This window comes from Papaver somniferum, chromosome 5 (genome assembly GCF_003573695.1).
Source record: "Papaver somniferum cultivar HN1 chromosome 5, ASM357369v1, whole genome shotgun sequence".
NCBI classification, from domain to species: Eukaryota; Viridiplantae; Streptophyta; class Magnoliopsida; order Ranunculales; family Papaveraceae; genus Papaver; species Papaver somniferum.
Window position 1 is genome coordinate 162476861 of NC_039362.1, and position 15444 is coordinate 162492304.

The window sequence follows — 15444 nt, forward strand, 5'->3', positions numbered from 1 at the left end:
ATTTAGTGTCTTGTGGGTTAATCTATTTGGATTTCCCTAACAAGTGGTGCGGTTAAGTGCTATCTTCCGCAGCACTTTTATGATACTTTGGTTAAGATTATGTACCTGATCTGGTTACCAGTCAGATTTCATTTCATCTTTGAGTTTGGATATGTGCATGACCTTCTTGTCATCCAAGTTCATTTTATCCTAAAGATACAATGTATATCGCCTCTTTTTTCTTTTTTTCTTTGAATATCTTGACAGACTGGGTTTTCTAATATTTAAAGAACTTAGGATTCAATCTAGAAGCCTAATTATTTGTCTTGTTTTGATTAGGATAGAATTTACTTGGCCGAAGAACCGTTGTGCCTCCCATCCTATGTAGCAAACTACATGGTATGAACGTCACCGCTCTTAATCCTCAACATGTTGAATAATTAAGCAAATATAAAGTAACCTTAGTCTCCTCCATTGGTTGCTGAAATATTGACAAATATGCTCCGGACTGTGTTATTATTTTGAGAAATGTCGGATGCGCTCGCATGCTAAGCAAGAATTTGTGGTGCCGGTAAGTTCTGAATGTAGTGTGCTTGCGGTTGTGGCAAGGATTTTTGCTAGCAACACGACAATTTTATAACACTCGATGCTAGGGTAAGATGGCATGTTGCTTGTGTTGAGTATGAGGACTTGAACCAATAATGGGTGTTGGGTTCGAGGATACGACGGTACTTTGTGTTTGATGTGTTACAAGGCGAGATTTTGTACTTGATATGAGAGCACAGCTTAGGTGCTCTCATGCTAGGTGAGGATCTAGGTGCATGCATGATTCAAGATTAAGCTGTAAGGGATCTGAGCAATCTTCGTCTGAAATATCTACTAGTATGAATTATCTCGTGGTAGGTTCATCTTTCCCGACAACGACGCCAAGAGATGCAACACCAAAAATGTTACTACAATACTCCTTGAGATGTGAGCTTTATTGATGATAAAACTTCAATACTACAACTACTTGATGACGTTAGCTTTTTAATCTCTTTGGTTATCCAATTGTTGCAGCGGAATCAAGGTGTAAGTTACCTACAAGGACACTCTGATGTCTCATGACATATATTTATAAGATTCACAAGCAATGCCATATCACTTTAAAAGAAAAAAGTCTACAAAGATTATGATTGTATGGACATATCTACTAAGGTGGGATACATACTTCTTGCGTAAATCCTATTATAAAGATAAACAATATAATGTGAAAATGGAAAAACACAAGACACCAGAAGTTTTGTTAACGAGTAAACTGCAACTTCAGAAAAACCCCGGGACCTCGTCTAGATTTGAACACCAAACTGTATTAAGATGCTACATGCACTAGCCTACTATCAGACCTCAGACTGGAATGTAGTTGAGACCGATCGACCCTCCAAGCGATTCAGTTACACTCGCGCTCCTCATGTCTCTTGAACCTCGCAAGGTTCTACGCAATTGGTTACCTTAGTTGACTCCCTTTACAACCTAAAAGTTTCTTTAACCTCAGTGAATCCTTTTGATACCAATCTTTCTCTAACAGATAAGCCTATTTGATTTCCTTTTAGATCAAAGACCAAGGCTTATAAATCTGTTTGCAATAGACAAATCTAGTAAACCTCACAATTTGGAATACTTACATTCACTTAAATGAGAAACCTGAATCTTTTACCACATCTCAAAAACAATCTTCAACCTATCAATTAAGAATAGTTTTCATATATTTATCTTGAGGAATCACAAAGTCTGAGACGAAGAAAACTTTGCGATTTCCATCTATCTTGCCTGAAAGAGATTATGAGAACCTCCATAACAGAAAAGCTAGATCAGGATACACAAACTATCAAGGTAAAGATAGTAAGACCTGGCTTCACGAATCCCCAAATAGAAGTCTTTCAGTCGTAAACCTAATTATGTTTCTCAGTGGAAACCTAGGTTCATAGAGGACGACTCTAGCAATCAACTAGGAAACAAAGTATCAGGGATTAAATTTCCCAATTTAAGGAGCATCCCTGTTTATAGTTCTTCAAGACTTAGGGTGCTTAAAATTCAAGCTAAGATAACTTGAGAATCAAATAAACACTTTCTCTGTTTAGATGAAGCTCTAGTAAGAGTTTCGAGTAAACATGTGAGAAACTATTCTTGAAAATACAATATTAGAATATACACTATAGTTCGGTTACAGAACCATGTATAATGACCGTTCTCTTTTAGAAAATATGCCTTTCGAACTATAAGTAAATTGATGTCCATTCAAACACTTAAGAGTTTAATCATGATGCACACACATAAGAATTTTAGTGATCAATGAAGTCTTAGAAGTGTTTAAGAGAGTCATAACAATTCTAAACATAATTAAAAAATAATTTTTTTAAGTATCTGCTAAATTTTACTGGGACCGTTGGTGAAATGGTTCGTGAACCGTAAGGCTAAAGTTCACGAGTTAGGATGCTACGGTTCGTGAATTGGGTCGCCAACCCTACTCGGCTCGAGAACTTAGATCTACATTGTTCGCGAACTGGGTTCGCCAACCGTACTCAGTATGTGAACTCAGATGGACACAGTTCGTGGGGTTTTCCAACCTTAAACCTTTTATACTAACACCAAAAATTCAGTTCACCACGGTTCGTGAACTGTTCCCAATTGAACTTATGGTTTGAGAACTAGTTCGCCAACCTTCTCTGTGTTTCTGAAACTCGGATATCTATGGTTTGCAAACTGGTTTGCCAACCTGATGAGTGCCAAATATTGTATATATTTATCCCTTTTTGTTGGCATTTTAACTCATCTTTTATGCATTAATTCTACATTTTACCCCATATTCTGTATTTTCATTGTTTTCAAGAATAAATATTTTTATTAATTAATTTTGCATTTTTAGGTAATAAATAAAGTTCGGATGAGTCGCGGAGCGAAAAGAGCAGAAAAGTAGTGAAAAGCCGGGAGAAATTACGCAAGGAAGCCGCGAAGAATGGTGCGCACAACCTCATTTTCTACACACAAAAGCGCCTCCGTTCTCAGCCGTCAGATCAGTTCCCAGAAGCATCCGATGGTCGCTCCTTCATAGAGCATCAAAATCTGAAGTCTCTGCCAAGCACCACAGCGCTGAAATTCCAAGCCTTCAGATTAGATGGTTGTTGAATCCAACGGTCGCTCCCTTGCTGTTCATCAACGTTTGATATCTCCGCCTTACACTACAACACCTAACTCCATCTGGCGTCGTTGATTTTGTTGTATTATATAATCCAGCGGTCGCTACAAGCTTCACTTCATCTCACCGTCCGATTGATCTTTCATCTCCCTATCCCACGGCGCAGCGTCGCAGATCATCACACTCGATACATTCGCCTCACACCCTAGCGACCGAGCACCTACACCTCAACCAAACGCACCCTTCCCTTCTCCATCGAACCATCTCCTCCATCACCCCCTCTGCAGAACCGCCATGCCCCGTACCACCACCATGTCCGTCTCCATCACCACCACCTCACCCCAAATCACTCCACTATTTTCTCCCCAAATCACTCTACCTATACCCATCATCACTATCACGTTTTACATCAACTAATCTCCTCAATTTCTCATCTCTGCCGACTGAAACCCTAGGTGAGAAATTGAAGATATAAGTTGATGTTAGAGCAGCAATTGGAGCGGGAGATGACTCAGGAAGAGAAATAGAAGGATGGGTCGACGAGATGGAGCGAGAATTTCATCAACAGTAGGTAAATTAATTTTTCACCAAAACCTAATTTTACTGACTTTGGGAAAAATTGGGGAAAACCAAAATTATGTGTATGGGGTATAAATGGGTGTTGTGTGAAGTGTGTAGAAGGGACTATTTACCTCTCTGGACTAGCCAGTAGAGAATTTGCTAAAATTTTATGAACTTCAAATTTCAGTGTTTTTCTCAGTTAACAGTTGCAAGTTGCTTATGTGTTGAGTTATCTGATATGTTGCTAGTTATGTATGAATTATCTATGTTAGTGTATGCATGTTGTCACTTCATGGTTAACATGAGCTAATCATCTTCAGGCCAAGGCTCAGTGAAGCCTTGTGCACTGTCAAGTGTGAATGAGCTAGATAGTTCTTCCCTGCTGTGTTTAGATTGTGCAAATGAGAGATGTCAATGTTCATAGAGCCTGTGATTGGCTGTACTGTCAAAAGACAGCCAATGCTAGGGGTAGACTAGTGAGCAAGTTGGTGTTCTTTCATTTCTAGTTGTATGCTTAGGAACAAACATAACCTAGAAACATGTCACTTGATTAGGACACAAGGTGGATCATATGCCTTGGCTTACCCACCACTTCTCTTTCAGTCAATTAATTTCAGTCCTGTGTGCTTCCTGATCAGTTATTTTCTTCAGTTAATTTTCTTGCTTTTTTTTTCTTGCACCTTGTAGCTTGTGCACTGAAGTCAGTGCACAATCCTCCTCCCCTTGGCTGCCAAGCCTTGGTTATTTGTGCTTTTCTTGCTGTTTCTTTGCTGCTTTATTCCAAGCCTTGGTTCTTGTCTGTTATCTTTCCCTGCTGTGGTTCTTAGCCTGTTTCTCTATTGCTTTACCTTGTTCTTGTTTGTATGCCTGAAACCTTGCCTGCCATAGTGCATTGCCACTCTTATTAGCCTAGGAAAACTTCTTATATGCTCCTCTCCCTGTGGACAAACCCCTACTCATCACTATATTATAAATCTTGACCTTGTATACTTGCAAGCTTTTGTGTGTCTTTGCATTTCACACCAAGTTTTTGGCGTCGCTGCCGGGGAGCTGGCTGCCATCTTTTTGAAGTTTTCAAAGTGCTGCAAGTGCAAGTGTTGCTGGTGTTGTTGCTGTGCAGCTGCTGTTGTTGGCCCTGCCAAGTTGCTGCTGTTGCTGTTGCTTGTTGCCAACTGAAGCTGCCTAGCTTCTGCTGCTGGTGCTGCTGCTGGTGCTGCTTCTGCTGCTGGTGCTGCTGCTGGTGCTGTTGCTGGTGCTGTTGCTGTGCTGCTGGTGCCAACTGCTGCCAGGCCTGCTGCCAACCTCTTCTGCTGGGCTTGTGCAACAATCTCTGAACTGGGCTTGAACCAACTGAGCTGGGCTCAGTAACCTCAACTTCTTCTGGGCTTGTAACTTCTTCTGTTGGGCTTGCAACTTCAGCTGGGCTCCGTTGCTGCTGCTGCTGGGCTCTGCTACACTTGCTGCTGCTGGGCTTGGACGTGAGCTGCTAGGACGATCCTAAAGCCCAACTGGGCCTTGCAACTAAAAGGGGACTAAAAGCCTATTTTTGGGCTTCCCTCCAAAAACAAGTAAGCCTAACCCATGAGTTAACCCACTTGGGCCTCATTTAAATTCAAATTTGGGCTTGTAATAATTTATTTAATTATTTATTTGGGATTGTAATAATTTTTATTTTCTTTTTCTTTTTTTTTTTATATTGGGATTGTAATAATTTTTTTTTTTTTTTTTTTTTTTCTTTATTTTTCTTTTTTCTTTTATGGGTTGTTTTAATTATTATTATTGTTTTTATTTTCTTTTATGAGTTGTGATAATTTATGCTAGGTTTAGTTCAAAAATTTTCAAAACCCAAAATTTTTAAACCAAAAACAAAACCCTTCTTTAAACCAAAACCCATTCAAAACCAAATCTTCATAACCCTTGGGGCCAAATTGTTTCCGATTGCTCTGTCTGACCAACATGTTAGTTAAGGTACCTACTAGGACATGATTGTGACCTACAGAGACCAGACAAACAGACTTGTTAGAATTAACCCAGACGAACCTATCGAAATTCTAAGTTCTGAGGGAGACAGTCCAGATCAACCAGAAACAATGGGAGAACCACGTACCCTCAAGGATTATATGTACCCAACTAGAGCCAGTCAACCTTCTTGTATTTTGCTGCCCGAGGCTAATGGCCATTATGAGCTGAAATCAGCACAATACAGATGCTTCCTATTTTTAGAGGTGTTGAGAATGAAAACCGTACCACCACGTGAGAGAATTCGAGGAAATTTGTGGAACTCTGCGTTTCACTCAAATGACCGACGAAACCCTGAAGTTAAGGCTTTTTCCTTTTTCCCTGAAAGATAAGGCAAAGGCCTGGCTCTATGCTTTACAGCCTCAATCCATCATGACATGGGATGACCTCACAAAGGAGTTTTTCAAAAAGTTTTTCCCGAACCACAAGACTGCGACAATTCGTCAAAGTCTGAATAGCTTTGTGCAATTAGAAGGTGAGACCTTAGCTAGATACCTGGAGAGATTCAATGAATTATTGCTCCAATGTCCCCATCATGGTTTTGAAAAATGGAGACTTGTGCAAATTTTGTATGAAGGTCTAGATGTGTCCACCCGAACAACGGTTGAGTCGATGTGTAATGGTCTATTCGTAGATAAAACTGCTGACGCGTCTTGGGACTTCTTGATTGAAGTAGCTGAAAAGACGCAACAGTGGGAATCCATCCGTGAAACCAGAAAGACTACATCCGAAGCAAAGGCTTTTAGGATTGAAGCGGATTTTGAGGGTAGAGCAAACATGGCATCAATAGTTAGGAGATTAGAAGAGTTAGAACTACATAAAAATTCAAAACCTTCCACCACTACTCTCCGAGAACATGTCGCTTCATCTGTTTGTGCTGCTTGTAACGACCCCAACCATCAATTCCAAAATTGTCCAGATTTGCTTGCAGTCCAGGAGTCTAGGCTTGAACAGGCACATGCCATGTTTCAGAAACCAGAGCATAACCCTTATTCACAGACCTACAATCCAGGATGGAGAAACCACCCTAACTTTTCATGGTCAAAAGGACCCACTCAAGGAGGACCATCTCAACCCAATCAGAGCTATCAAAACAATCAGGGATATCAGAACAATCAAGGTTATCAACACCCGAGAAACCCTCAACAACAATCAAACTCTCAACAACAATCATATCCTCAACACAATACCGACAAGAGATTGTCCACCTTAGAGGAAATGTTCCAGAGTTTGATGCAAAGTCAGAAAAATCTAGATCAAAAGATGGATCAAATATGTGAGAGAGAAAAGGGTAAACTTCCGAGCCAACCCCAACAAAATCCAAAGAGGATATTTCAAACAGGCACAACATCCTGCACTGAAACCTCACCTGATCAAATCCATGCCATTACCACCCTCCGAAGTGGTAAAGTCATCGAGAACAACGTAGGCGAACCTAATGAGTCTGATACAAATTCCACGTTGTCTCCACAACCCCAGAAAACCAAAGAATCTGAGCAAGTTGGAAAATCTGACAATTCTACTGCTGTGAATGTCCCTTTGCCAACTCATCTTCCTGTTGCCCATTTCCTCAAAGATTGATCTATCAACAGAAAAGTACCCATTACAATGAGATGTTAGATCTGTTCAAGAGAGTCAACATCAACATTCCTTTTCTTGAAGCAATCAAGCAAATCCCTGCTTATGCCAAATTCCTCAAAGACTTGTGTACTCAAAAGCGCAAGCTCAATGTGCAAAAACGTGCTTTCTTAGCTGAGCAGGTGAGTTCCATCATTCTGAACAAAACTCCACCCAAGTTTAGGGATCCAGGATGTCCAACAATTTCTTGCACTATAGGAGAACACACGGTCAATAAAGCGTTATTAGACCTAGGTGCAAGTGTTAACCTACTGCCATATTCTGTTTATGAGCAGTTAGGTCTTGGGGAGTTGAAACCAACATCTATCACTCTACAACTGGCAGACCGATCTGTCAAGATTCCTCGTGGAGTGGTGGAAGATGTTTTGATCAAGGTTGACAAATTCTATTTTCCCGTAGACTTCATTGTCTTAGACACTCAACCTGTACAAAACCCAGACTGTCACATTCCTGTCATCTTAGGACGTCCTTTCTTGGCTACGTCCAACGCGATCATCAACTGTCGGAATGGAGTGTTAAAACTGTCTTTTGGTAACATGACGGTAGAATTGAATGTGTTCGATATTAGTCAACAACCTGTGAATCTTGATGATGATGATGTGCATGAAGTTAATATGATTGAAGGATTAATGCAAGATTCGTTGACTAACATTCTATCCGTCGACCCCTTTCAAGCATGTATGGAGAACTTTAACCCTGATTTCTATGATGATGCATACTGTAGTGACGTCCTATCTCTGCTCGAATCTGTACCTCAAATGGACGTCACTGAAAGGAAATATGAAGTGGAACAACCCCTATTCTCTGATTCCAAGCTTATTCCATCCATTGTTGAGCCACCCAAGCTTGAATTGAAACCATTGCCTAGTACGTTGAAGTACGCATTCCTAGGTTCTTCTGATACTTTACCTGTCATTATTTCATCATGTTTAGACACGGAACAGGAAAGTAAGCTTTTAGAAGTACGTAAGGAACACAAAGAGGCCTTAGGATGGACCATCTCAGATCTCAAAGGAATTAGTCCCACCATTTGCATGCACCACATTAACCTTGAAGAGAATGCCAAACCATCGAGGGAAATGCAAAGGAGACTTAACCCTAACATGAGAGATGTAGTCAAAGGAGAGATCCTGAAACTACTTGATGAAGGTATCATATACCCAATTCCCGATAGCAAATGGGTTAGTCCCATTCAAGTTGTGCCTAAGAAGTCAGGAATTACTGTTGTTCAGAACGACAAGAATGAATTAGTCCCTACTCGTAGAATCACAGGATGGCGAGTATGCATCGACTACAGGAAGTTGAACACAGTAACAAGGAAGGATCACTTCCCGCTCCCTTTCATTGACCAAATGCTAGAACGTGTGTCTGGACACAGTCACTACTGTTTTCTAGATGGCTTTTCCGGTTATAACCAAATTCACATTGCTCCGGAAGATCAGGAAAAAACTACATTCACGTGTCCATTTGGGACGTTTGCTTATAGACGTATGCCCTTCGGGTTGTGTAATGCACCTGCTACTTTTCAGCGTTGCATGATGAGCATTTTTTCTGACATGATAGATAGTTTTCTCGAGATCTTTATGGATGATTTCTCTGTTTTTGGTTCCTCGTTTGACGAATGTTTGAAGCATCTTGCCCTCGTGATATCCAGATGTAAAGAAAAGAACCTTGTTCTAAATTGGGAAAAATGCCATTTTATGGTGAAGTCAGGAATAGTTCTAGGACACATCATCTCAGAGAAAGGAATTGAAGTGGATAAAGCTAAAGTTGACCTCATTCAACATCTACCACAACCTTGCTCTGTGAAGGAGATCAGATCATTTCTAGGTCATGCTGGTTTTTACCGGCGATTCATCAAAGATTTCAGCAAGTTGTACATCCTAGTCGCAGTTGATTACGTTTCTAAGTGGGTAGAAGCCATAGCAACCAGAACAAATGACCACAAGGTGGTACTTTCATTTCTAAAGGAAAACATATTTGCACGTTTTGGTACCCCTAGAGCTATCATCAGTGACGGCGGTTCACATTTTCGTAACAAGTACTTTGAGTCTTTAGTACGCAAGTATGGCATAACTCACAAGGTTGCTACTCCGTACCACCCTCAGACGAGTGGACAAGTAGAAGTTTCTAATAGGGAAATTAAGCACATTCTCGAGAAGACAGTTAACCCGTCTAGGAAAGATTGGTCATTAAGATTGAATGATGCTTTGTGGGCCTACAGAACAGCTTATAAGACACCAATTGGCATGTCCCCCTATCGTCTAGTGTATGGAAAGTCGTGCCATCTACCTGTGGAATTAGAACATCGTGCCTACTGGGCAATCAAAGAGCTGAACTTTTCTCTGGACGAAGCTGGAATTCAAAGGAAACTTCAACTCAACGAGTTGGAAGAATTGAGAAATGAGGCTTATGACAGTGCCAAGCTGTACAAGCAGAAGATGAAAATATTTCATGACAAGCGTATTCTGCGCAAATCCTTCACTCCTGGTCAGAAAGTCTTGCTGTATGACTCCCGATTACATCTTTTTCCAGGAAAACTGCGTTCCAGATGGAAGGGTCCGTACCTAGTACGCACAGTTTTTCCTCATGGAGCTGTAGAGTTGGAGGATGTCTCCAACAAGAACGTTTTCAAAGTCAACGGGCAGAGATTAAAGCCATTCCTTGAGCCATTTCCACCCGACATTGAAACAACCGACCTGGAGGACCCAGTCTATGTGGACTAAACTGGTCCACTCTTTCCCTAAATAACCAAAAAAAGTTTTCCAAATTTTTCCCTAAAAACCAAAATCTTTCGTTTTCCCATCAAAACCAAATGTTTCCCAACAAAACCAAATTTTTTCCAAAAAGTCCAATCCCATTAAAAACCAAATTTTCTTGTAGATAATGTGTTAGTTAAATTTCCCTTTGTGTATATTTTGTGCTCATCCATTGTGACTCCTAATATGATGGATTTTTGCCTTGAATAACGGAGTTTTAATCGAGCTGCCACCGTACAATCGGGTATTCTCTCTCCTTTTACTCTACTCAGCATGTTCCTCTTCATATATTGTTTTATAATTCTTTCCATGTTTTGAAACATTGAGGACAATATTTAGTTTAGGTTTGGGGGTATAGAGTAGATGCCACGATAATATGCTATAATTAAAAACGAACTCCTTCTTTTTTTTGAAAAAAATTGAAAAATCAAAATTCAAAAAAAATTAAAAAAATGAAAAAATCATAAAAAATGGAGCTCATTTACCTTGAAATGCTGACTCTTGTGCAAATATGTATAATTATTAGGAGTCTTAGTCTAGATATTTAGGCACCCTGATTCTAGCACAATTCACATAGTGATAAGAAATTTGCACGCGCACGATCTACCAATACATGTATGGCCTCGATCTTCAAGGTGTTTGATAGGAAGTTACGATTGCCAATCACTTTAGAATACTGAACGAAACTTGACTAGCTTGTTCTTTGGTTGGTTGGGATAGAAGGTGGAGGTTACATTAAGAAAGACAACCATCGAATTTAACTGGGTGCATCAAAAAGGGCTACCTCTTGCAAAGTGTCATGTAATCTTTTGTTTCTTTTTGTTTTGTATCAAAAGTGTTTCGTTATCAAAAAAAAAAAAAAAAAAAAAAAAAAAAAAAAAAAAAAAAAAAAAAAAAAAAAAAAAAAAAAAAAAAAAAAAAAGAGAAAAAAAAAATATCAGAAAAATACAAAAAAATCAAGTATTTATCAATTCCATCATCTCTTGTTCCAAAAATAAAAAGAGAATAGTCAATGTAAATAAGAGTCATGTAATTTGTCATCTTTTGTTGTTTCATTGTAATAAGCAAGGAGGGTGTATGCCATTGATGTACAACGCGAGTAATTGTGAAATACCTCCAACTCATTCACAATTCTCGTAAAGTCCGGACAGCTAGCTAGATTTCGACCTCAGTTCTTAGCCTGAGAAACTATCTCTTGGTGATTAGTAGTCATAACTTCAGATCTTTCTTTACACATGTGTAGATACACTTTACACTCTTATCACATGTCTTTTATTTGTTATCAGTGCTAGGATTGTGCCTTCGATAGCTAGATTGACATCTCCATTTTGTTGTGAGCTTAAACTGTTTTGCACATGTCACGTTTGATGGAATCTGAGCTTATATTTTGACCTAGAACTTTGTAGGTACGTTCTAAGCAAACCTTCACGAGACTTCAACTCGTCCACTAGGGACACTTAGTGGTTTAAAAGGCTTAGTGCATACGCTAAATGCATTCGAGAGACCAGCGACAGTGGTATAGTTAGGATTTCCTTAGTTTTGTTTTACTTGAGGACAAGTAAAATTCAGGTTTGGGGGTATTTGATGAGTGCCAAATATTGTATATATTTATCCCTTTTTGTTGGCATTTAACTCATCTTTTGCGCATTAATTCTACATTTTATCCCATATTCTGTATTTTCATTGTTTTCAAGAATAAATATTTTTATTAATTAATTTTGTATTTTTAGGTAATAAATAAAGTTCGGATGAGTCGCGGAGCGAAAAGAGCAGAAAAGTAGTGAAAAGCCGGGAGAAATTACGCAAGGAAGCCGCGAAGAATGGTGCGCACAACCTCATTTTCTACACACAAAAGCGCCTCCGTTTTCAGCCGTCAGATCAGTTCCCAGAAGCATCCGATGGTCGCTCCTTCATAGAGCATCAAAATCTGAAGTCTCTGCCAAGCACCACAGCGCTGAAATTCCAAGCCTTCAGATTAGATGGTTGTTGAATCCAACGGTCGCTCCCTTGCTGTTCATCAACGTTTGATATCTCCGCCTTACACTACAACACCTAACCCCATCTAGAGCCGTTAACTTCGTTGTATAAAAAAATCCAGCGGTCGCTACAAGCTTCACTTCATCTCACCGTCCGATTGATCTTTCATCTCCCTATCCCACGGCGCAGCGTCGCAGATCATCACACTCGATACACTCGCCTCACACCCTAGCGACCGAGCACCTACACCTCAACCAAACTCACCCTTCCCTTCTCCATCGAACCATCTCCTCCATCACCCCCTCTGCAGAACCGCCATGCCCCGTACCACCACCATGTCCGTCTCCATCACCACCACCTCACCCCAAATCACTCCACTATTTTCTCCCCAAATCACTCTACCTATACCCATCATCACTATCACGTTTTACATCAACTAATCTCCTCAATTTCTCATCTCTGCCGACTGAAACCCTAGGTGAGAAATTGAAGATATAAGTTGATGTTAGAGCAGCAATTGGAGCGGGAGATGACTCAGGAAGAGAAATAGAAGGATGGGTCGACGAGATGGAGCGAGAATTTCATCAACAGTAGGTAAATTAATTTTTCACCAAAACCTAATTTTACTGACTTTGGGAAAAATTGGGGAAAACCAAAATTATGTGTATGGGGTATAAATGGGTGTTGGGGGAAGTATTAGAGAGACACTATTTACCTCTCTGGACTAGCCAGTAGAGAATTTGCTAAAATTTTATGAATTTCAAATTTCAGTGTTCTTCTCAGTTAACAGTTGCAAGTTGCTTATGTGTTGAATTATCTGATATGTTGCTAGTTATGTATGAATTATCTATGTTAGTGTATGCATGTTGTCACTTCATGGTTAGCATGAGCTAATCATCTTCAGGCCAAGGCTCAGTGAAGCCTTGTGCACTGTCAAGTGTGAATGAGCTAGATAGTTCTTCCCTGCTGTGTTTAGATTGTGCAAATGAGAGATGTCAATGTTCATAGAGCCTGTGATTGGCTGTACTGTCAAAAGACAGCCAATGCTAGGGGTAGACTAGTGAGCAAGTTGGTGTTCTTTCATTTCTAGTTGTATGCTTAGGAACAAACATAACCTAGAAACATGTCACTTGATTAGGACACAAGGTGGATCATATGCCTTGGCTTACCCACCACTTCTCTTTCAGTCAATTATAATTTCAGTCCTGTGTGTTTGCTTCCTGATCAGTTATTTTCTTCAGTTAATTTTCTTGCTTTTTATTTTCTTGCACCTTGTAGCTTTTGTGCACTGAAGTCAGTGCACAATCCTCACCCTGCCCTTGGCTGCCAAGCCTTGGTTATTTGCTGCTTTTCTTGGCTGTTTCTTTGCTGCTTTACTTTCCAAGCCTTGGTTCCTTGTCTGTTATCTTTCCCTGCTGTGGTTCTTAGCCTGTTTCTCTATTGCTTTACCTTGCATTCTTGTTTGTATGCCTGAAACCTTGCCTGCCATAGTGCATTGCCACTCTTATTAGCCTAGGAAAACTTCTTATATGCTCCTCTCCCTGTGGACAAACCCCTACTCATCACTATATTATAAATCTTGACCTTGTATACTTGCAAGCTTTTGTGTGTCTTTGCATTTCACACCACAACCTACCCTGAGTAAAAATATCAGAAGTTCTAAATTTCTCTCTTATGATGTTTGAAATATTCACAAATGATAAAAATCTATTGTATGGGTGATTTTCAATTAATCCAAAAATTAATTCTCGAATAATAAATTTTTTTGAACTAATATTGTTAAGTACCTTTGAATATCTATGCTTGAACCATATTTCGAGATTTTTAATAAGACAAGCTTGACTTGAAATTTCTTCTTTGTAAATCTACTAGAAGTCATACGACATAGTCGCAAATGATAGAATGGTAAGATAGTGAGTACAATAGAATGGTTCAGTTTTCACATACCTGATAAAAGAAGTTCTCTAAATGTCTCCATCGATCTTCAGTCTTCGAGGGTGATGTCTGATACTCAACTTCCAAATTTTAACCTAGTCCGAGTCTTGACTTAGTATACCAGAAAGATATAGTTTTGATCATCCATTGACAATAAGCTTGAGATAGCAAAACTTGTGAGTTCAACTGAGCATTTCTCTAACAGAAAGGAACCATTTATTATAAGGCTATCCCGCTGTATTAGAAGGATATAATGATTCTAACTGGAATAATGAAGAATCCAAATCCAAGTCTATTAGTGAAAGGATTTTTACAATATGGGGTGTTGTTGTGTTTTGGAGTTCCAAGAAGTAAACATGTATTTCTGATTCAACAATGTTTTCAGAGTTGATAGCCCTTACGGATGCATATAAGGAGGCATAAACATGGCTCAGAAACTAATTACTTGTTGAGATCCCAATTTGAAAGAAGCCAACTCTAGCAGTCTTGGTTAATTATGATATTCATGATACGATTTTTAATATCTCTAACAAGACATATAATATGAAGTCAAGACATGCAAGTCTTAGACATCAAATTGTAAGACAATTACTCAAGAGATGAGTAGTTGTCGTTAACTTTATTGAGTTAAAAAAGAACTTGGCAGACCCATTTACAAAGAGTCCACCAAAGTAATAAAATGTAGGGAAATGGGTCTAAGATCTGTGAAAGAAATGATCACCCGTAGCAGAAACCCAACTCATGGTTTGAAGAGAATAAACAAGGTTCAATGTGGTACCAACAAGTTATAAAGGTGGTAATGCACTGTACTGAAACTTCATATTCAAATTAGTGCAGTGGTTATGCAAGAAATATGGTGGATATAAATCCTTATTGGGTCTATAGATGTACAAGTGTATCACAGAAGCACCTTAGAGAATTACCTATATGAGTACGAAAATCAGGTCGTTTTTCCGAAGAGAAAATGACTGTTTTCTAAAGACGACTCATGAATCCAGGATAAGCATACTTCCATCAACGTGCTGAGCTACTGAACACCCAATCTTTGAAATCAGGATGTGTGGAGATTCTAGTTTTAGCACATGTGGTATTTGGTCCAAGACTAGTTTTACCACTGAACTTCCATCAGACTTTGAATTTATTACACTAAGTGAAGGTTCAAGTCCAAAAGAACTTATCATTTATGTATTGATTTCTACGATGATGTTTATTTCCCAACTGTGCGTGAACTACATTGGCTTGATCCCACTCGGATACGCAGGCAGTCATTTGAGTAATGCAGCCACTCTTGTTTGGAAGTTTTTTTTGCTTTATTTTATGTTTTTTGATATTTTTTAAGTATGGGGAACGTTGGGTAGTTTCAATAATATCAATAAATTACCCATATGTATTTTATAAAAA